Raw genomic sequence first — 22,769 nt, forward strand, 5'->3', positions numbered from 1 at the left:
AGGAAAAGAATATGAGGGAATGTGTTTCTTCAGAAATATACCTAGGCCGCTAAGTCTTCCAAGGACAAAGATGTGCCTAAAATACAATTTCCATACAAAAACTTAAACCAAAAATCTCAGCTTTGTCCACTGCATGTGTGACCACACAGTTGTAACAATCTTTTGGATTCTCAATTCTGCCATCTCATAAGTAGCTTTTGTCCCCCTCTCAAAGGCCATACCACTTGTGGATGCTCTCACGTCTAAAGAATCTACCAGAGCAGTCAAGGGCACTTTCCTTCCTCCTCCCCAGCCCCACTCTTACAGTACTCCAGGAGACTGAGGCATCTCATTCTCTGCTCCCTTTAAAATATTTTTGCTCTGGGTTTTATTTCTTTAATTCGTCATGTTTTAAAGATGCTTTAATATTTATGAACTACCCCCAGACACTTTCTTGAAATAGATGGAGTGTCATTGATAAAATAAATGTTATGAGAATTAAGCGTTTTGTTTCTTATCATTTTGAGTCCCCCTAATATTTTGCTTGTGCTGAAAATAATGGCTCCTCCCTGTCCTGCCTGCTTTGAGCTGAGCTAGATCCATGCAGTTTGTCATTGCTCCTGCAAGTGAGTTTGACTTCTTGAGACAGGAGGGAGGGAGACAGGAAAGTTATCATTTAAAAGAGAGTGCGTGACCCTAGAGGCGTTTATTAGTTCATTTAGGCCAACATATTTTGAGTCATTCTTCTCTGCAGACCTGTGCAGTACCCTGAGGCTACAAAAACAGTTGCTGCAGCTGCCAGCAAGGTGGGGTAGACTGTAACACAATGAAATGCAAAGTGCCCACATGGAGGTAGAAGGTGTTGTGCAAAGAAAGGGGAGCCCACCTCTTCCTCGGCTATGGAGAAGGAAACTTCATGGACAAGATGATTCCTGTGATGAGTATTGAAGAGTGCATGGGAATGTTCTGGGTGGAAAAAAGGAGCTAGAGCCCCCTGTGCAGAAAAAGTGACTTGTGTAAAAATGCAGTAGACTTGAGAAAGAGAGTGACAAAGAGAAACACAGAGTTTGCTGGAAAAGCAAACGCTGTCATGAAGTGGGAAACTGTGTGTGGAGAATGAGGTGGTGGGGGGATCCTCAGGGCGGGATCACCGAGCCATGGGTGTTCTGCTCCAGTTTGGACTGTAGCCTACGGCCAATGAGGGTGAGCAAAGAACTTTGGGTGGAGGAGGGTCAGTGTGCATTCTGAAAAATCCCTCTGGCATCTGTGGCAGGGGGATGGAGGGTCCTGCCAGGGTCCAGGTGAAAGAAGATGTGTCAGCGGCACAATGGAGAAAAGGGAATCCATCCCAGAGACATGTGGGATGCAGAATTGATAGAGTCCAGGAGAAAGGTGAGAGGAAAGAGGGTGCAAATTACTTCATTTCACTCCTGCAATAACACTGTGACATAGGGGTCATTATGTCCATTTTACAGATGACGAAACTGAGATTAAAGAGGTGAAGAAACTTACGTGAGTTTACACAGCTAATGAAACAGAAACTGTATCACAGTATTGAGGTGCTGCCCTCAGGAATTGCTCAAGCATGTGAGATCGTGAGAAAGAAACACATTTAATGAATTATGGAAAACTACCTTTAAAAACCCCAAAAACAAAGCTTTGGGAAAAGTTTCCTTGAGTCCTCGGAGAACAGTGTTTGGTCAATATGCTACCAGAGACATACGTGGAATGAGCAGATCTTAAAAGGGCTTGCCCTGAAGATCGAGGGTGTCTCCTCAATCATCCTCTTTCACTTTGTCCTTCTGCAACTGGGGAAGAGAGATTTGTATAATAACGCATTTGCATCTGAGAGCATTTCAGCAAAGCATGCTTCCAGCTGCCTTTTCTGACACAGGCACATCTCCCACCCTCATTTTATTGCTTTGGGGTAAGTGGCCTTCTCCCCACTCCCGACTGCTTTGGAGATAAGAGAAGGCAGTGAGGGATTTATCCTTTTACCCATAGTATTGTGGCTGTAATTTAAAGCTGCCATAATTCATGTTTAGAACTATGACTACAATATCATGGAAAAAGCCATCATTCAGACCCCAAATGAAGAAATGTGGAGTCCTGCTTCTTCCAGCTGTAAATTGCCTCAAAACCAGCAGACACCAGCTGGCGTACCCAGACAATGGCAACTAAGGTTTGGAAAGTTATCCATGACGAATTGCTTTTTCTTTCCTCTCTTTTTCCCACATCTTCACTAACATCAAAACAGTTTTTCTGCTGGAAGGTGATGAGAACTAGATAATTGATCCTTACTGAGTTAGTACATGCCAAATTTGGGAAGTGTCCTGAAACATTTTTAGAGCTGGATTAAATTTGTAGATAACACAGCCTAGTAGAGTTGGGATGGGTTACTTAGACTAGTTCTGTGGTGACAGCAGTTATAAGTCTTCCAGGAACCATGGCGTCTATTTTTCCAGTGTTCCTAGAGTGAGGTATGGCAAACCAGTAATTTCTCCAACCCTGTTCTGACCCATGATTCCCACCCATGGGCAGGGGTAATAGCCTATCCTGTAGTTTAAGCTCAGCACCCTAATCATCCTCCGGAGAGCTAACGGAGGAGATCGTGAATCCCCTGAGACCTGCTTCCCACGTGTCATGCCATGCTCAGCTCCATCTACTGGGCGCCCTCACACATGGCTCTGAGTACCTTCTATGCATCAAGAATATTTTAGATACTTTATGCTCACTGTATTATCTAACTTAACCTTATCACAGACTTGCAAGTTAGACATTATTACTGTTCTCATTTTATAGTTGAGGAAATTAAGACACTGAGTGACTCAATGAATAAGGAGAAGTACAATTGTCACCCCGGTCAAGCTACCACTTTTGCCTCTGTGATTCACAATACTTTAAGCCCTCTCTTCAAAAAAGCAGGACAAAAATATTATAATTATTATTGAATGTTTAAATTCTCAAACTAATTATTACCTAAGTATTTCTGGAATATCATTTACTTCTAGAAGTTAATAATTTCCTATTCTTGTGCTTGTGTCTTCAGATTTGTGAGTTCAGGCTCTGGGATTAGGTGGCTTGGGTTTAATCCCAGCTCTGCCACTTTTTACTGGTGTGACTCTGTTCAAGTAACCTAACCTCTCTGTGTCTATTTAGAATGAAAATTGTAAATAGCATCCACTTCATAGGATTGTTTTCATTTTTAAAGAAGATAAATGGATGTAAAGTGCCCAATCCAAGGTGTGATGTATAATTTGTGTGGTTGCCTGCCACACTGGTGACATGACCCCGAATGAGCCATGCCTTCCAGTATTTAAATCCTCATGTAGTTCCCTCTCCCATTGACTCTGGACTTGGCTGAGCAGCTTGCTTTGGCCATTGAGATTCTAGCAAATATGGAAGCAGAGTCTTAATAAGTGCTTGCAAATAGGGGTTCATCCTCCTTGCACACTTGCTCTTAGAGCCCTGAGCCACCACATAGAGAGATTACGTTGTCCTATTGGAGAGACCACCTGCAGAGAGAAAGATAGAAATGCCCAACAAAACCCAAGCTCTTTTATCCAGGCCAACTGAGGCACCAGACACCTATCTTGGACATTCTAGTCTCAGCAGACACCATGTGGAGCAGAAGAACCTCCCAGCTGAGCCCAATCAATCCATAAAATCCTAAGAAATAATAAAATATTGTCTTAAGCAACTAAATTTTGTGGCCTGTTACATAGCAATAGATAACTGAGATAGACTGCATTTAATAAAGGTTAGCTATTTTTAAGTTATCATCATTATTCAATGACTTTATTTCCTCCAGAATAATTAACATGAAGACATGAAAAACTTTCTTAAAAACTCACTCAAAAAAGTGCTGTCTTCCTACTATTTGCAGAGCAACAATGACTTGTCTCCTGTGTATATAAAATAGTATCCCCCCAAAATATGCCTTCATAGCAATTTTCAACTCTTAGATCTGCAAAGCAGATAAATTTAAATTTCTCATAATGTTTGGATTATTATTACTTATTATGTGACTATAAAATTTCTCTATTTTTAAAAAATGTTTGAAAATGCATGGGGGAATTAGTGCATTTGTGCAGAACCAGACCTTATTTTTCATCTACTTACAGACACTTCTTGAGAGAAAGTTAAAAAGTACTCAACACTACATCAAAACCACAGACTCTCGAGGATAAAAGGGACTTTGAAAGGTCAGTCAGTCTGCTGTACTCTAGGTAGACTTTTCATCTTAGCTTCCCTGAGAGCTGGCAAGGCTCCTGTTTCTAAAGTTCTGCAAGCAATGTTCCCTGGGTTAGCAGCCACAAAGCCCTTCATGCATGGCACTGGTGTTTCCAGGGGAAATCATGGGGCAGTGTTAACTTCGTGTCCCTCTTTAGTCTGCCACATTATAGACTGCTGTAGTTTAGGGTCACGTTTGCAGCCATGAAGAGTGCCATTTGGTAGAAAGTCATTCATTTTTTGCTTGTATTACACACAGCTTCTATTGGGCATATATGAGTAAAAACAAAATTGTAAGGTAGGGAAAGTTTACCTGTCCTCCCCACTCCTCTTTTGGCTAGCACCTGCAGGCTTTCATCTTCTCAAAGACTGGCTTGTCTTCAGTTGTTTACAGGACAAGTGAGTTTTAGCCTTGCATTACCTCTCCTTCTACAATGACTTTTTTTTTTCATGTCAGGTGGGCAAAGTGCCAACCTGTAGGAAGAAGGTTTGAGGGAGGCACATCTCACACATAAGTGTGATACCCCATCATCATGCTCATGAATTGCAAAAGGATCTATACTGACATATTAGGATGAATATCTCTCTCTGTCTCTCTCGCTCTCTCTCTTTCTCTCTTTCTCTGTGTGTGTGTGTGTGTGTGTGTAATATATATAAAACTATAAATCATCCAGTTGTAGAGGTAAAGGCCTTATGCCCTGTTAATCTAATTGTAAAATCAGAGAGACAGGAAGTAGAGTCTATTCCAACTCCCCCCACCCTTTTCTGCCCTAATCATTTTAAGATATGAATGGGGGTGGGAGCAGGAGTCAGGAAGGGGACCAGGAAAAGCATTTGGCTTGGAGACAAACATTTACAAAGGACCTCAAATTTAGGCTTTTAACGTTGCTTCCAAATAAGGTTATAAATACGGTCATAACACAGATACTTCTCATTCAGCTCTAAACTCACGTCCCATGATTGAACCATCCTACCTCTAGGGTGCTATAAATTAATTATATAGAAAAAAACCCTAACTTCTATATTACCTGTAAATATCACAGTTATATGCCTTTGCATTTTTTGAATTAAAGGGTATAATTTGTTAAATGTAAACATTAATGATATTCCACAATTTTGTGATCCTGCTTTTACAACTCCTTGAAATAATAATAGCTAAACATTTATGGAGTGCTTTTCATATGTTAGGCCTTTCACAGGAAACGTCACAATGACTCAGTAAAAGTGGGAACTATTACCACTCCATTTCACATCTGAGGAAACTGAGGCACAGGCATGTGGGGAAATGTGCCCAAGGTTCACAGGTGATGAAGCCATGGATCTGGGATTTGAGCCCAAGCAGTGTGGCTCCAGAGCAAACACGTGCAACACCCAAATCTGTTTCTTAGTTTCAAAAGTCTCATATGGAGAGCCCCTTGTGATCTCCAAGAGGTGCTGGACGGATGGAGAACAATGTCAGAAAGGAAAGACCAGGTGTCCCGTGAGGCTGCTGAAACACAAACTGCTGGAGCAGGGCTGGATGAAATGGCCTTTTCTGGAATCTTCCAGATGCATGTCTGTCTTCCCAGCTGTTTCCCCACCTTATTTCCTCACTACTCTCCTGCTCCCTCTTCTCTCTCTCATCCCCAGCTTTGCCTTCACCTCTTTCCACAAGATTCCGGCATGTGGGGGCCTCAGTCCTTTCTCACAGTGTTTTCTCTCTAGCCTGGCCTAGGCTTCACCCTCAGCTTCAGTCTCTGCCTCAAAATTTCTCTCGCCTCAGGCTCTGGGTCACTCCTTCTGGGCCGGAGGTCTGGGGAGCAGAGCGTGGCAGTGAAGAGGAAGGAGCCGGAAGGAGGAAGGAGCTGGAAGGAGCCGGAAGGAGGAAGGCAACCCAGGAGGCCTGGTCTGTACTGCCAGGGCCTGGTAACCAGCAGAGTGTGGGAGAGATGTGTGCTCTACATCGCCGGTGGTGTCATGGAAACCTGCTGACACCGCAGTTCATACTTCTGTGCAGTGAGATGGAGATGATGTTATTCACTTGAATGCCAGCCAGGCTGGGCCACACAGGCAGTCCTGGTCATGGCTGTTTGAATCATTAGGCCCCACAGACATAGGGGACATGAGCTTTGTAATGGCCCACAAAATGTTTGAGATCTGAAAAAATACATATAGATTACAACAACAGAAAAGTAAATCATAAAATAAAGATAAATGCCTAATTAAATGTCTGCAAACCATAACACCATATCATCTAGTCAGCCACAAGTCAACTCATGTAAATAATATTTAATGTGGAATGTGGGTGGATTTCCGTGTGAGTTAATATGCTTGCAATGATCTGAAACTGACATTGATGCACAGGGGCTGCTCCCTTGGAGGAAGCTGGTTGTGGGGGCAGGATTACATATGTTAGAGGATTTGGATAGAGGGGAGGGCCATGGGTAGGCACCAGGGACCCTTAAAAAGGGCAGAGTGAGACAAAGGGGGCGGTATCCAAGATACCCACATGTTCCCCAAAGTGAACCCCTCCTCAGGGCCCTGCAAATCTTTTGTAAAAATCCAAAAATTCCAGTTGGTTCAATTGAGTTTCTTGCAGAAGCCATCAAAGGGAGTAGGTGGGAGATTGAGGAGGGAGGTTTGCCTCTCTCAGTATCTCTACAATGGAAACTGCCTCTGTCTACTTCTGCCTGCATGTCCAGTACCTTGTAGTTCAAGCAGCCTCGCTCTCGACGCAAGAACCTCCTAACGTGTGTTCTGCTTTCATTTCTGCTTCTGTTCAATCTTCTCTCCACAAAACAGAAACACTGACCTCTTAAAAATCAGCAATCAGATCCCTTAGGACTCCCACTTAGAAGAAACGTCCACCTCCTTCTTCTGGTTACAAAGCCCTGTGTGATCTGGCCCCTTCCGGCTGCTCATCCCTCATAGCTACCCCTTCTCTCCTGAGTGCAACTAATCTCAGCCACTCAGGCCTCCCTTGTCTTTGAAATGTGCCCAGCTCAGCCTGGCCTCAAAGCTTTGGCTCTGGTGGTTCCCTTTGCCAGGAACCCCTCCTCCGGATCTCTAGGCTGCCAAGCTGGCCATCCAGGCCTCAGCCAGCAGCCACCTTCCAGGGAGGACTTCCCTAACCCCCAAGGGGAAATTCACCACATCTCAGGACCTCACAGGACCCTGTTTCACTTTCTTCATCAAACTTTTCACTATCTGAAAATCTCTTTTCTTGCATTGAATTCCTCCCTTTCATTTGTTTACCTCTCACCCACTGGAATTTAAATTCTGCCAGAACAGGAACTTGCCTGTGTTTTGCACCATTGTGTTGTTGTTATTGCCTATAATAATGCCTGGGATGTAGTAGGAGGTCAGTAAGTACTTGTTGAAAGAATGAGCTAAAAAAATGAATAAATGGGGCTGAACTGACGTGGCCCACAGGAGTGTAGAAATCATGGGGATACTTTGAGATCCTGAGGTTGGGGATAAACTAATTTTTACCTAATCTGCAAGTAGTCTCCAAGTAACATCTGGTTTACATGTGTATTTAATTATACCCTATCTTGTTTCAAAAAAATTTATGGTCATTTTCAACGATACATATACTGCAATAATTTATTTTTAAATAGTGAATATGGGGAGGAAATAAGCATTGAAAAAACACGATGAAATGGGGAAAAGATTAGTAATTAAACTAATATCACAAAGTTCTCTTTACCTTGCCAGAAGTGGATTGCAAATTGAACATTGAACTTCTTAATAACCAGTGATAGCTTATCTATACCAAAGTCCCTAAAAAAGAGAAGATAGAAAATGCAAAATTTTCCTTATAGAATTTTTACTTGGCCATGAAACATAACAAGTATGCATAACATGAGAAGTGTTCTCAATTAATGTTACTAATCTTAGTTATAGCACTAAATTTGGTTTGCCATCAATTAATATTTATCGAACACGTGCACTCAAAGAGTTTACACATTCCAACAAATTTATGTGTCTTCTTCACATCCTGCTCAAGTCAGCTGGCAGGATTCAGACCAATTCAAAACATTTCCAAGGAGCACAACCCGCAGGAAGTAGGGTTGGCAGCTCCCTTGGGTAACGCGCGTCTGACTTAGCTTACTTCTAATTGGCAGAAAATTCTTACTTGAGTTAACATACAGGCTCCTTAATATTACTGAGGCTCATTTTCTTCATGCTGCCTTCTCAGCCCTCTTCTCTAGAATAAAGCCCCTCCATTGGTTTAATTTTTTCCAAAATTTATGTTTCCCCAAACTTTGGTCATCTTTGTTTCTGTCTTTGGAGCTTTTTCATATTCTCTCTTTCACACACACACACACACACACACATTTTTGAAAGATAGTCTAATAGCACAGTATTGAAAGTACGAGCAATGAAATACTGACAAAGTTGCTTCGCATTTTTGTGCCTCAGTTCTTTGTTGCAATTGGGGGTGCTAATTTCACCTACCTTTCAGGGTGGCTGTGAAGATTAAATGCATTTGTATATGTAAAGTGCTTAGAATATAACCTGGCACGTAGCAAGCACTATGTGAGCATTAGTGATGATTATGATTACACGCCATTCCCCTTTAAAATGGCCCTCCACCCTACTTTCCAGAAACTGTGCCCCTTGGCAGAAACTGTGTTTATTCTTGCTGTCTCCAATCTCCACATCTCTGAACATGCCTGGAATTTCCTTCCACCCTTCTTTGTTTGAAGAACTCCTACTCATCCTTCAGAACTAATCTTAGATGTCTCCCCCTGCAGAAAGCCTTTCTTGGCCAGGCGCGTGGCTCACGCCTGTAATCCCAGCACTTTGGGAGGCCAAGGCAGGAAGATCACGAGGTCAGGAGATCGAAACCATCCTGGCTAACATGGTGAAACCCCGTCTCTACTAAAAATACAAAAAATTAGCCGGGTGTGGTTGCGGGCGCCTGTAGTCCCAGCTACTCGGGAGGCTGAGGCAGGAGAATGATGTGAACCCGGGAGGTGGAGTTGGCAGTGAGCTGAGACCGTGCCACTGCACTCCAGCCTGGGTGACAGTGAGACTCCGTCTCAAAAAAAAAAAAAAAAAAAAAAGAAAGAAAAAGAGCCTTTCTTAATTGACACTGCCTCCCCTGGGCTCTCCTAGCAGCCGGTGCATACTTCTCGATCACAGGACTCAGAACACTGTGAGGTGTTATCTGTTTACTTGTCTGTCTCCACAAAGGACTGTTGGGACAAGAGCCAGGACATATTGGTTGCTATATAGTGGTTGCTCTGTTCAATGCTGGTTGAACTAAAATGAGTACAGAACTGATTCTGTGGGGGAAAAAAGCAACCAACAAAATGACAGCATCACATTCTCATATATATCATACTTAAGCAATCCAGTATCATGCGGGCTTTTCTGGCTGGGACTAAAAGAAACTACTTATTTTTATTCTTTGTCATTTAAACAAATTGAGATTTAACTCATCGTTGCAGGAGATGAAGCCTTATTTCTCTTGCAAAATAAAAATCATTTCAGGGAAGTGGTATAAAGTGTTGGACAGAACCCTTTACTGGTCACTGGATTTGAGCCCCACTACTGCCCCTCCTAGTTGTGAGATTTGGTGCAAATTAGTGAATCTTCCTGGACTTCAGTGTCCTCATCTGTAAAATGGGTATTGTGGTACCTGCCTTGTCTCCCTCTCACATTTCTTGTGAAGATCAGATATAATGGTAGATGTGAACGTGCTTTTACAATAGTAGATCACACCTCTGTAGATGTGAGATAATGTATTATTTGGAAAGAAATCTTGGAGTTAGACACCTATTCCAATAAGGGGTAGGGAACTATTCTAGCTGCAAGGTTAACTGTAGATATTAGTCCTTTTGAATCAAGATTCAACTGTAAAGCAATTTATATTCATTAAATGTTAAGAGATGTCCCAATATATTTCACATAAATGGCACTGTTTTGAGAGGCAGGGTGTGTCTCTGCAGGCTTGTTTGGTGTTCCTAGGGAAGAGGATAACTATGTAACTTCATCAAGGGGATGTGGGGGCAGGGCTGGACAGTAGGGGCAAATGCCAGGGTGCACACTCCAAACACAGGGCTGTGCCAATTATGACTATTTTTACATGACCACTGAACTCTGAAAACTTACCATATAACAATTTGTCAGCTAGAAGATGTCTACATGCTAGTCCTTTAATTTTTCTTTGCTGCTTTCTAATTTTACTGTGATGATAACAAAATGAAACCACAGCACTTCCATCAGCAATCAGAGCATGTCCGTGAATAACTAACAGACTGCATACAGTTTTCCCAGTGAATTCTCAAAGCCAAACGTGGGTTGGCTTTTGTATATAAATTGCCAGTGCGCCTTTTCCATTCCGGTGGGAGCTCTCTGAAGGGAACATTACAGCTGTGATGAATAACAGTCCCTCTAAAGAAGCTGGCGTGAAGCACGCATTTCATCCCACTGAGTGGAACACCGCGCCTGCCGCCAAATGTTGCTGGGTCTCCCACAATTAAATAAATATATACATATGTCGCTTGGCTTTGTTTCCAAGTCTTAGGCTCTATAGAAACCAAGCACTTTATTACTATTAATAATACTTTGGTTATAATAAATGCAGAGCCAAGGAATGGTACTTTGTCCTTAGTGGTTTTGATGAAAGTTCCCATTGTTCATTACTTATTTCTTACAACAACCTTTAACCCCTTGTTTACCACTATAATAAATGACAGTATTTTTCCAATACACATTATCTCTATGTAGCCAATATTTTGATCAATTAATCTATAAGAATGATAACATCTACCTCAGAGACCAGGATAATCATAGTTAACATTTATTATGTGCCAAGCATTTTTCTAATTATTGTTATAGCCATTTTGCAGGAGAGGAAAGTGAGGTTCAGGGAGATTAAATTACTTCTCTAACATGGCATAGCTGGAATTTGAACCCAGACCACTATGTTCTAATGCTTCTCCATGTAAGTAAAACCCCAAACCGCTGTACAATGAATTCTCTTTGCCTTTTACTGCCAAACAGTGACAGAATCACAACTATTCCTGTGTATAGAAAGGTTTTTTTTTTAGAGACATAACACTTGTTAGTGGCTCTCAGTAATGATTGTCAAGATACTTTGTTTTTGAAATGCCACTTAAAAAACCCAAGATATTATTTAGACCCAAATAAGAGACTATGGAGTAAATATCTAGTTTTCTGTTTCATTAAAAATTTCTATTATCTGTAATTCTTGAAGATAATGTCACCTGCCCTTTGGACAATTCCTATCAATTTTAATTTGTCTTGTTACTCTCCACTCGCCCTACCCTCCCACTCACCTGAAGGCTGTTTTGGAAACTGCCGTTCAATGGCCTGGCTCCCTGCCACCTCAACCCCAGCTGCAATGAGCCTATTGCCTATGGGATTGGATCCAAATTCATCACGTCAAAGCCCTCATTAATGTGGTTTCATCTTATCCATTCTTATTTCCTTCAATTTGTCCACATCTACCCTGACTTTCAATCTAGAGCAACTCCTTTCTGCTCTTCGGATATGCCCTGCTTACTCCTTCTGATTCCACACCTTTGATCATGCAGTCCCCACTCTGCGAAGTACTCAACCCCAACATATAAAGACCCTTCAAGACCCATTTCTTCCTTGAAACCAACTATTTTAGTACACCCCCATCTTGCTTTCCCCTAACTTTCTTCCTATTTCAAATATAGCTATTAACAGTTAGTTGAGCCATCAATTATTCTTTAAGGCATTGCTAAACAGGTGACATTTGGAACCCCCAAATATATTGTCACCTCCTTAAGGACAGGGCCTACCTTATGTGTTCTCTAATATCCTCCAGAATATCCAGCACAATGCGGAGGAAACATTAGGTACTCAATGTATACTCACTGGGTAATGAAGATTGGAAATAGTCAAACTTGCATTTAAAAATCTTAGGTTTTTAATTTATAGCACACTTATTAATTTTATAATTTTATTTAAGTAATACTCTAAAACAATCTGAATGTACAACAGTAAGTGTTATTTAAGTAATAATACATCCATACAATGGAAATAATATGTAGCTATTTTAAAAAGTGTTCTTTCAGAAATATTATGATGTCAAATGCTTTGCGATGCATTGGTAAATTTTTAAAATGTTACAAAAAGCGTGTTCAGAATATTCTCAATTTGGGAATGAAAACTCCAATATTAACAGAATATTAAAAAGTACTAACCATAAAGGAAAAGACTAATAATTCACACTTTGAAAAAAGCATATACCTTTAACAGAGTGTGGGGCAAGCCTGACAGAGGACTCAAATCCAGAAGATACACAAGAATTCTTACAAATCAACAAGAAAAAGGGGACAGTAACATTCACAAGATGGGCAAAAGGCTTGAACAGGCATAAAGAAGATGTCCAAGTGTTCAATAAACAAATGAAAATGTGCCCAACACCATTAGTTATCAGAAAAATGCAAATAAAAACCATAATGAGATGCCAGTACACACCAACTGGATGGCAAGGATAAAAACAGAACAAAAATTAAAAAACTGACAATATCAAGTGTTGACAAGGACAGGGAGCAACTTTCTGGGACTTCTATTACCATTCTTTTATGAAGAATCCCTTGTTTCTTCCGTTCAATAACTTTGTATTTCTTAGTTTACCTTCTATTTTTGCTGGTATTTGTATTCTTTGATGCTTTCCTAAGAAAGAATGGATAAGACTTAAATTTTTGAGTACTCTTAGAATTTTTGTGGTATTTATCCATTATCTTCTCTTTTGTTTTTGTTTTTGAGACAGAGTCTCACTCTGTTGTCCAGGCTGGGGTGCAGTGGCACGATCTCAGCTCACTGCAACCTCCACCTCCCAGGTTCAAGCAATTCTCCTGCCTCAACCTCCCAAGTAGCTGGGACTACAGGTGTGTGGCATCATGCCCAGCTAATTTTTATATTTTTAGTAGAGATGGGGTTTCACCATGTTGGCTAGGCTGGTCTTGAGCTCCTGACTTCGAGTGATCCGCCCACCTCAGCCTCCCAAAGTGCTGGGATTACAGGCATGAGCCACCATTGTGCCGGGCCCCCACTGTCTTCTACTGTCTAGTGTTGCTGCTGAGAAAGCTGAAGCCCATTTTGAAATAATCACCAAAAGCTTTATGATCTTTTCTTGTCCCTGGTGTTCTAGAATTTTTAAATGATCAGCCTTAGTTTGGGTCTTTTTTCTTTTTCCCACTGTGATGGACTTTCCAGGATCCATCCCTTTCCATGTGAAACTCATATCCTCAAGTTCTGAAAAATGTCTAAAATTTCCTCTATCTCAGCCCCACACATCCCTCATTTTCCCTTTCTGGATTACAGGTGACCGTTGGACCTCCTGGGTTATTACTTTTCTTTCTCTCTTTTATTTCATTTCTTTGCTTCTTTTTGTTCTACTTATAGTAGATTTTCTTGACTTTATCATTCTACCCTTGACATTTTCATCTCATTTTTAGTGATAATAATCACCGAGATTTTTATTTTGGCTATTATAGTTTAAATTTCTATGAGCTTTTCCTTATTATTGGAATGTATCTTTTTTCCTAGGCTTGATTTGGTTAGTGAATACAAACAACTTCTCTTTTCTCCCATAGAATATAAATTATAATTGTTTCAATATTTTCTTCTTCTCACTTCATTATCTCATTCATATACATTCCCATAGTCTGCATATTTGTCTTGGTGTCACTTTCTTGTATATTGGAGGATTTTTCTATTGTTGGTGATCCTTGGCCTCTGTTCATATTTTAGAGGGGGGAATTAAAATGTGTAAAAGTATATATACTGCACGTATCACCCGGTGGGCCTCTCTGTTGAATTATCAAGAAGAAAAAATGGCAAATTTTATTTTTAAAAATGTCATGCAATGATTTCCAAATAAAAAAGTAACCTGTTCAATACCAAAGATTCATGAATAATAAAAATTTTGGTCATGAGAAGAATAAGTGGGTAGATGCAGAAGTAAATTATTGAATTCTAGAATCTAGTTTAACTCTACACTGTAGAGAAAAAGTTGAAGTGGTAGATCCTCAGTAAAGCAGCTCTATGGTTTATTTAAAAAAAGGTATAATAGCTCTCTTCATTCTGAGCAGGTAAACAGAGCTCTTTTTAAAGTGATTGTGGAGAAAATGAATCTGACAGAATATTTAAAAGCTCATTGATGCCTGTTGGAAAACCTTGAAAGACATTATAATTTGAAGACAAATTTGTTAGTATAGCATACACTTCCTCAGAGTTTCCTTCTTTTCCTTAACAATCTTATAAAAATTTGCACTTAAAAGCACCTTGGCTGCTGAAGAGTTCTGTGGGTTGTTGGATTATTTTCCTTTCACCTCATGGTTTCACTTCACTTAGTAATTAAAACTGTAGAAAACCAAAAAGAGGCAAATAAGAATAATATTCCTCAAGGTTGCTTTTCCTGTCATTAGCAGAAAGTCGTCAAAGTATAACGTTTTTAAAAGTTTTTCGGAAGATATTGAATTCATTGAGATATTCAAGAGAAATGAAACTTGTAAACACCATCAAAGCCTCATGAATTCCTTTTACATATTTGCCATTAACTCATTTTGTCATAGCAGCCTCATTAATTCAACATCTTTGTTTTTTGCCCCTTTTCCTTTTCTCTTATTATAACTTATAGGTCACCCCAATACATAAGCACAGCTTTGGTCATTGTTTGCTGGCTCTCCTGTCTGATATATTTGGGGGAAGGAAGTCACAAATAGTGACTGCTGGCTTCACACAGGTGCTTGCAGAAGGGATCATTGATTAATGAGAGTCTCATCTTGAAGGGGATTACTCAGCTGGGTTTTTTACAGCTTGATTCTCTGCCCAATGAGTAATGGCAGAAAGTATTCACTTGCCTAAAGATGATTCCTTGTATATTATATCAGAAAGCAGCTAAGGATTTTAACTTAACTTGTAAGATATAATTTGAGATTTTTAAATGGAGAAAGTGCAGCCAGAAGACAAATTGATGTGGCATGGGGAATTAAGTACCGCTGAGGACAAAGTCATCCTGGCTAATATGGTGCAGTGGTGCTTGCTCTTAGCTGCATATCACATTAGAATCATTTGGGGAACTTCTAAACAAGCACCCATAGGTGGGCTCTGTTCCACATCAATGGAAACTGGATCCCTGGGAGGGGGCCTGAGAATTAGCATATTGCAAAGTTCCCCAGGTGATTCTGATGCACTGTGAGGGTTAAGAATTGCTGATACTGGACAAGATACATTATGCAGGAATAGGAATAATTAAGCTCTGTCTCTCCCCAACTTTATATAAGACACATCATGGGAGAATATGCAAAGACATAGAAGGCATGGCTTTCACAGGATTTTGTAATCTATATCAGAGGCAAGATAAGCACAGAAGAATAGCTGAGAGGAGCTTAAGGCAATATCTAATCATGTGGACATTACACCTACAGGGATTCTGGGGAGGAAAGACCATGGTGGGTGAGGACGGTTTAGAGGCTTCACAGGGAAAGTGTTGACTTAGGGCTTTGTGGGGAGCAGGAAGGGGGCATTCACTGCAGGTGAGACAGGAAGCAAAGGAAAGAGTGTGCTGGGGGTGTGGGGAAGAGCTAGCGGGCTGTGGTTTAGGTTTGGTTTACTCTATTCTGATTACCAGCCTCCACTGGGCACTTTACATCTGTCTTTACCGGAACTCCTCAGTGATGTATCATTACAGATGAAGAAACTGGGCCTTCAAGGCTTAAGTAACTTGCTCAGTGTCTAGTTCCGTTTTCTGTCAGAAAATCCAGGTGAGGGTCATCAAGCTGACCTGGTCCCAAGGGGGAAGATCGGAACACTCATTATCTGCAGCTGTGACATCAGTGTGCTGGAGCATTTGCAGGGGCAAGGTGGAGAAGCAGCAGCAAACTGGTCTCTAATGCGAGAGAACCTGAAGCCCCCGTCAGGATCCCAGGTGAGGATCAAGAGACTCAGATAAGCTGGGGCCACCAGACCTGGGGCAGAAGGTCAGGAGTTATTCAGACCCAACACTGGAGACGGAAGTCCTGCCTACTGTCAGGCTCTTCCATGCTCCTGGAGGCAGGCTTGCGTGTGAAGCAGAAAGTTCTGACATGGCCTCCTGGATGCCACAGATATCTCATAACCTTAAAAAAATAGCATTCTTTTCTTGTCGTTTTCTATTATTATGTAAAAATATCATATACCATTAAGCAATGTGCACCTCAGCCTGCCTCACACATTCCTGACCCTTCGAGCTATAAAGAGACATTTTTGGCACCTGGGGTAAACAGCAGGAGATGTTCTTCTCCAAATCAATTTTATAATTCATGATAGGGCTCACAGATGGGCATTATTAACAGTGCACACCATCTGGCAGCTTCCCACTTTAAATCATTACTCTTGCTAAATAGATGTTAAGCTTTCAAAATCATTATTTACAATTTTTGTGTCATCTAAGTTTCATGCCTTAGGTACAAGCCTTTTCCAATGTTTGGCTTCTGTTCTTCTCCTACTCCAGTCAGAGATTGGGTACAGCTCAGGCATGGGGTAAGGGCAGATGTTGCACAGATACCGGTATGAAAACAACTGAGTTTAATGGCTTACTTCTCAGGGTCATGAAATAACGTTAAAGTTTTAATGTTTATGGCATTCAAGAGGCCATGCCCAAACAGTATAAACATTTTATGTGATATTATGAGCCCCCTAAGGTACCCAGGAGAGACAGGAGTCTGGCAGAATCAAAGCAAGCAAGTGGTATAGATGCAATTTGAATTCAGTCTGTGTGATACTAAAAAATTTCTTTCCACCATATTATGCCCTGGCTACCTAGACACTATGTGCACTGCAAAGAGGCATCAGCTATGGTTCTTGTCTTCCAGGAGTTTTCAGTTTAGCTGTACCGACAGGCCGAAACATGAGAAGATAAATAACTCATGATTGGCATCAGACTAAAGCCAAACAAGATGAAGGCACATTAAGTGCTGAAGAAAACCAATTCTCCAGTGATTCTCTTTGAAACTTACTGTTCTAGACTATTCGAGATTGAATTTGCATTTCCACTATTTAGTTTTTATTATTTATATTTTTCAAACAGGTATTACAAGCACATGGCAAAATATTTATTGTATTTTTTTAGAGACAGGGTCTTGCTCTGTCACCTAGGCTGGAGTGTAGTGGCATGATCATAGCTCATGCAGCTTCAAACTCCTGGCCTCAAACAATCCTCCTGACTCAGCCTCTGGAGTAGCCAGGACTACAGGTGTGTGCTACCATCCCAGGTTTTTTTTAATTTTTAAAATTTTTTTTAGTGATAGGGTCTTTTTATGTTGTCCAGGCTGGTCTTGACTCTTTGCCTCAAGCAATCCTCCCATCTCGGCCTCCTAAAGTGCTGGGGTTACAGATGTGAGCCACCACACCTGGTGTCAAAATGTTTAAATGATGGAAAAGGATAGACAGCAAATAATGTTTCCCACCTATCGCCCAGGATCCTAGCAGAAAACCAAATTTACCTCCAGAAGCTTCAAATTTAGAGGCTTTACTGAAGGGACTGCTTACAGAAGTGCAGGGTTAAGGGGAAAAAAAACAAGAGATGTGGAGGCCCCAGAGACTGACAACAGCCTGAGGAAGGAAAGAGCGTTAGTGGGGCCCAGTGAGAGCCGGAGCCTTGGAGGACCTAGCTGTGGACAGACACAGCTATTGTGAGACACGGCACCAAAGCGGGGAGGGAGAGTGGAAGGAATAGCTCGTCTTTCTCACTCTCAGATCTTTTGCTGGTGCATCCCATTGGTCAAACCCAAGAGAAAGTCAACCACCAAGGAAAAAGCGTGATGGAGGCTTTGGAGGACACTCTGGACAGGGCAGAGAGGAGGGCAGGAATGTAATCTTGGGTGGTGTTGGGTTGGGGCAGGACCCACAGAACAACCAACATAGCACTACCCTACCCCTCAGTCCTCTGAGGCAACAATTCCAGTAGACTCTTGAACAAGATGGTTTGAACTGTGTGGATCCACTTATATGTAGATTTTTTTCACCCAAACTGAGCACATCAAAAATACAGCATTTGTGGGATTAGAAATCTGAGTGTGTACAAGGCTGGCTTTTGGTATAGTAGGGTTCCGCAGGTCCAACTGTGGGACGTGAAGAGTGTGTGGATTTTAGTATACATGTGGGGTCCTCAAAACAATCCCTTGCATATACTGAGAGAGAACTATATTAGCATTTTCTTTGTAACCATCCAGAAATAGTCAATGCATGTACAAGCTACAATGTCTATGCCAACCCATTTTCTATACAAATAGTAGGAAACTCTTCCCCAACTATCCCCCCCTGCCCCGCCCACTCTTGCTTTTTATCACTCAACAGTCATATTTCTTGGATTTGGGCCCATTCTAGCATCCACAGAACTACCTTGTTGGATACCAAGGGTTCTGAAAGCATGGTCTCTGAATGGACAGCATCAGCATAACGTGGGATCTTGTTAGAAAGGCAAAGAATTAGAAACTCGGTGGATGAGGCTCAGCAATTCATGCTTTAACAAGCTCTCTGGGTCCTTCTGATGCATATCCAGATCCAGAGTTCTAAACTTTGTGAATGAGGCTGGGGTCCCACCTGATCAAGCCTGCTGGCCATTCACGTGTTGATGTACCCAAGCAATCAGTGGACAGAGGTCCACATTATCAGGCCATGTCTTTCAACTGAAGCTACTGGGTAATAAAAACAAAAAGCATTAAGTATTGATTCTGTATCTGATATCAGTTCTCAGTGCAAACCTGGAAACAGCATGGAAAGGAAAGACTCACTCCCTTCCTCGTGGTACATATCATTTTCTCCCTGTCTTTTCACATTGTTAGTTCTTTAGATGCAGACACTGTGTTTTATTGGTTTGGTTGGGTGTGTGATGCAATACAAGCTAAATATAATCACGAAGATGCACAATCACCACATGCTTAGGGTTGGCATCTGCTTGGAACCCACAACTATGAGACTCACTACCCGCCCTGGTTCCTAAGGTCACTGACTCCCTCAGGAGGGCCCTGCCAGGCACTGCTCAGCCATCGTTTACTGTGGCTCAAACACCTACAGCATATACAGCAATGGCCTACACAGAAATGGACATCTTGTCCTCACAAAGATTACAAAACAGCCTGAAGCTTTGCAGGCACCTGCTGGTTTGTGATCCTAGGACCGTCTATGTGCCTTGGTTTCCCCATCTGTAAAATGGCAGTGACAGAAAAGGCAGAGCTTGCTCAACTCTGGGGACATATTCAGGTAGAATGATGCAATGTGACTAGCATTCCCTGAAGGCTGAGGGTTGAATGAAAGATGAAACATGAAACCTTTCACCTGGTGCCTGGTCTGTACCGGCCTGAACCACCCAGCTGTGTGACAGTCAGCTGCTCAGGAAAGTACAGGGTGAGTCAGTCGGAAGTTGAGTCCAGGCTCCTTTCTTTCTTACAACTTTGTGACTCCCGCAAGCTCATTCCCCTAGAGACATCACTCATGTATTGTCTGGAGCAGTTCCTGGTACATTATTGGCACGTAATAAATATTTGTTGAAATAATGAATGTGCACTTATGGATCTCAGTTTCTTACTTTACATAATGGGGACAATGATGTACCTCATGGGAATGAATTAGGATTAATTGAGAAAACAGTTTAAAGAGACCTGATACACATATGCAGATAATTGAAATCGGTCCCCTTCCTTACACCAGACACAAAAATTAACTCAGGATGGATTAAAGACTTAAATTTAAAACCTCAAATCAAAAAATCAAAGTGACATGTTGCTACTGAAGAAAGCTGGCTCAGAGGACATGGCTTAAGCATGTGAACACATGGGTCCTAACACTCCACTCAATTTAAGACCCTGCACAGATTCTTTGGACATACTGGACCACTGCAGGCCTTCCCTGCAAGGGCCATTTCCATAAGCTTATGTGTGAAGTTGCAGAGTCGGCCTCCCTCTGTAGCTGGGAGGACCAGACAGAACTGAGTATTTTCAGGCCCTTCTCCCAAATGCAGCATTCAGTTAAGTTGGCTCCCCCAGGGATGAGAGTGTGAAGGGACATAAAGATGCTCCTGGAAGAAAATGCTAAGGGAACCCTCCCCAAATGGAGCGGTTAATCAACCCCTTCGATGGAAAACTAAGGGGACATGGGAAAGATATGTCCCCTCTGCTAACATTTCTTATCTTGGACCTGTGTGCTTTATGCTTTTCTGTAACTATTGGAATACTTTATCAAGGCCAGTGAAAAAGAATTTTATTTCCTTCTTTTTATTTCTTTTGATTGATCTTAGATATGAAAATTTTTATTGGGAAAGACTGTATATACATTTGGCTACTATAGCAGGCATATTAATTACCTATTGTGCCATAACCAATAATTCCATACTGCAGTAACTTAAAACAGCAATAAATATTTATTATTTCACATAGTTTCTGCAAGTCGAGAATTCAGGCCGGGCACAGTGGCTCACGCCTGTAATTCCAGCACTTTGGGAAGCTGAGGCGGGTGGATCACAAGGTCAGGAGATTGAAGCCAACCTGGCCAACATGGCGAAACCCCGTCTCTACTAAAAATACAAAAATTAGCTGGGCATGGTGGCGGGTGTCTGTATTCTGAGCTACTCAGGAGGCTGAGGCAGGATAATCGCTTGAACCCAGGAGGCAGAGGTTGCAGTGAGCCAAGATCACACCACTGCACTCCAGCCTGGGCGACAGAGTGAGACTCCATCTCAAAAAAAAAAAAAAATAAAAAAAAATTCAAGAGTGGTTTAGCTGGGTGGTTCTGCTGAAGTCACACAGCAAATGGTGGAGCTGGAATTTGATCTCAGATCCATTAGATAAAGTTTAACTTCTCAAACAGTTCAAATCAGTACTTCTCAACTAATGCATTTCCAAATCACCTGAAGAATCTAATTCAAATACAGTCTGTTTCAGCAGGGTTTGGGTCAGGTGAGGTTCTGCATAGCTAACAATCCCCCAATTATGCTATGCTGCTGCCATTGGACCTCACAAGGAGGTAGTACAAGCCACTGCTAGTGGCTATACAAAAGAGTGAAGCCTTCTAAGTACAGTACCTGGCACAACGAATTGTCAGGCAAATGGCAAATCTTCTCTGCAAAAGGGAGCTGTGACTCAGTACCCACAATCCACGCTGGAGTCTCCTTATAATCCTGAAGAGGGAAGCCCAGAGGAAATCATCTGGTGAGCTTATCTCATTCTTCTAAAAAAGCAATGGGGATTGATTTGAGGAGAGCTGCCATGGGAGGCTGAGAGTCAAAGCCACACTATTTCTGGAGGCTTTGTCCTTTTTCCTGGGATCAGACTCTACTTTTGTGCCATCATCCACCTTTGGGGAGGTCCATGAAGGTCATCTGCTTTTGGGGGTGCATTTGGGACCAGGCAGGAAGCTGCACTTCCCAACTTACCCAAACACAGCTTCTCAACGGGGGCTTCCAAGGTGGGGGAAGGGCTGTGCATGAAGCAGTCTGTGTGTGGGTGTTGGGGAGCTGAAGGGACATCCCCAGCTGGGCCAGGGAGCTCTGGTCTCTCCTTGTTTGTCTCCTACAACTGTGGCAACAACACAAAGCCTCTCAGTATGTGCATATTGCTTTGTAGTATCTCTTAGAGAGACAAGATAATGACTATTTTTCTTAGCTTATCCATGAAGTTAACATATAATATATTAATTGCATTTAGGAGCATTTATTCAACCAAGTGTAACTAGTAATTTCAAAAAATGCCCAATAATACTGATGTTACAGCACACTTGGAGTGCTTTGCTCCAGAAATACCAAGCATTTCCTCCGTTTGGCACTGGGGAGAATCCTGGCACTTTGCTTCAGAAACAAATCTCTTTAATTCCTGCGGACTCTGAATCAAGCCTGCATTGCTCTTCGGTTTTTCCAAGGCTAGGACCTGGGCTGTTTCCCTTCTTTCATCTTCAGATTACTTTAGCCACCCACCAATGTGATTTCTGAAAGCACTGTGTGAAAATCTGAGAATCATGTTGTGTAAACCACTCTCTGTTTCATGGTAAACCTCTCTTCCCTCCAACCTCACAAAGCCCAGAGCCAGGGACAAAAAGGAATGGGAAAGTGGATTTGCCTTCCCCAGGACTTCCGAGCCAGGGCACAGGAGGATAACAATGCTACCTTCCAGCATCTCCTAATCTCTCTAGAAATGAAAATGCTGTATCCCCTTCGCACTGCAAGGAAGAGGTGTGAGGCTCTCAATCCACACAGCTGGATATCAAAATCTTAAATGTTTTGAGAAAACAAGATGAGTAAGGTTAGAGAAGTGAGTCAGAAATGCCAAGTAGCAGATGTGAAAATGTGAGTAAACCACAGCCTCAGTGAACTAAAGGCTTTACAGCAGAAGGCGCCAAAAACTTTTTGATTGTCACATGTATGTTTGTCCATGTATCTCTGTGCTGTGGCTTGAATCTTTCCATCCCTTCCAAAATTTATGTTGAAATTTAATCCCCAGTGCAACAGTATTAAGAGGTAGGGCATTTAGGAGGTGATTAGTCTATGAGAGCTCCTCCCTCACCAATGGCATTAACACCTTATAAAAGCATTA

The 22,769-nt window shown here is 41.8% G+C and overlaps 1 non-coding gene across 1 annotated transcript; it reads right to left on the reverse strand.

The window, feature by feature from the left end:
• Positions 1-4,663: 4,663 nt before the first annotated feature.
• Positions 4,664-4,768, reverse strand: LOC112132938 (small nucleolar RNA U13). The gene has a single exon (XR_002914637.1). It is a non-coding gene; the product is annotated as a small nucleolar RNA U13 (small nucleolar RNA).
• Between the last annotated feature and the right edge of the window lie 18,001 nt (positions 4,769-22,769).

The sequence above is a fragment of the Pongo abelii genome, chromosome 2 (assembly GCF_028885655.2).
Source record: "Pongo abelii isolate AG06213 chromosome 2, NHGRI_mPonAbe1-v2.0_pri, whole genome shotgun sequence".
Classification (NCBI taxonomy): Eukaryota; Metazoa; Chordata; class Mammalia; order Primates; family Hominidae; genus Pongo; species Pongo abelii.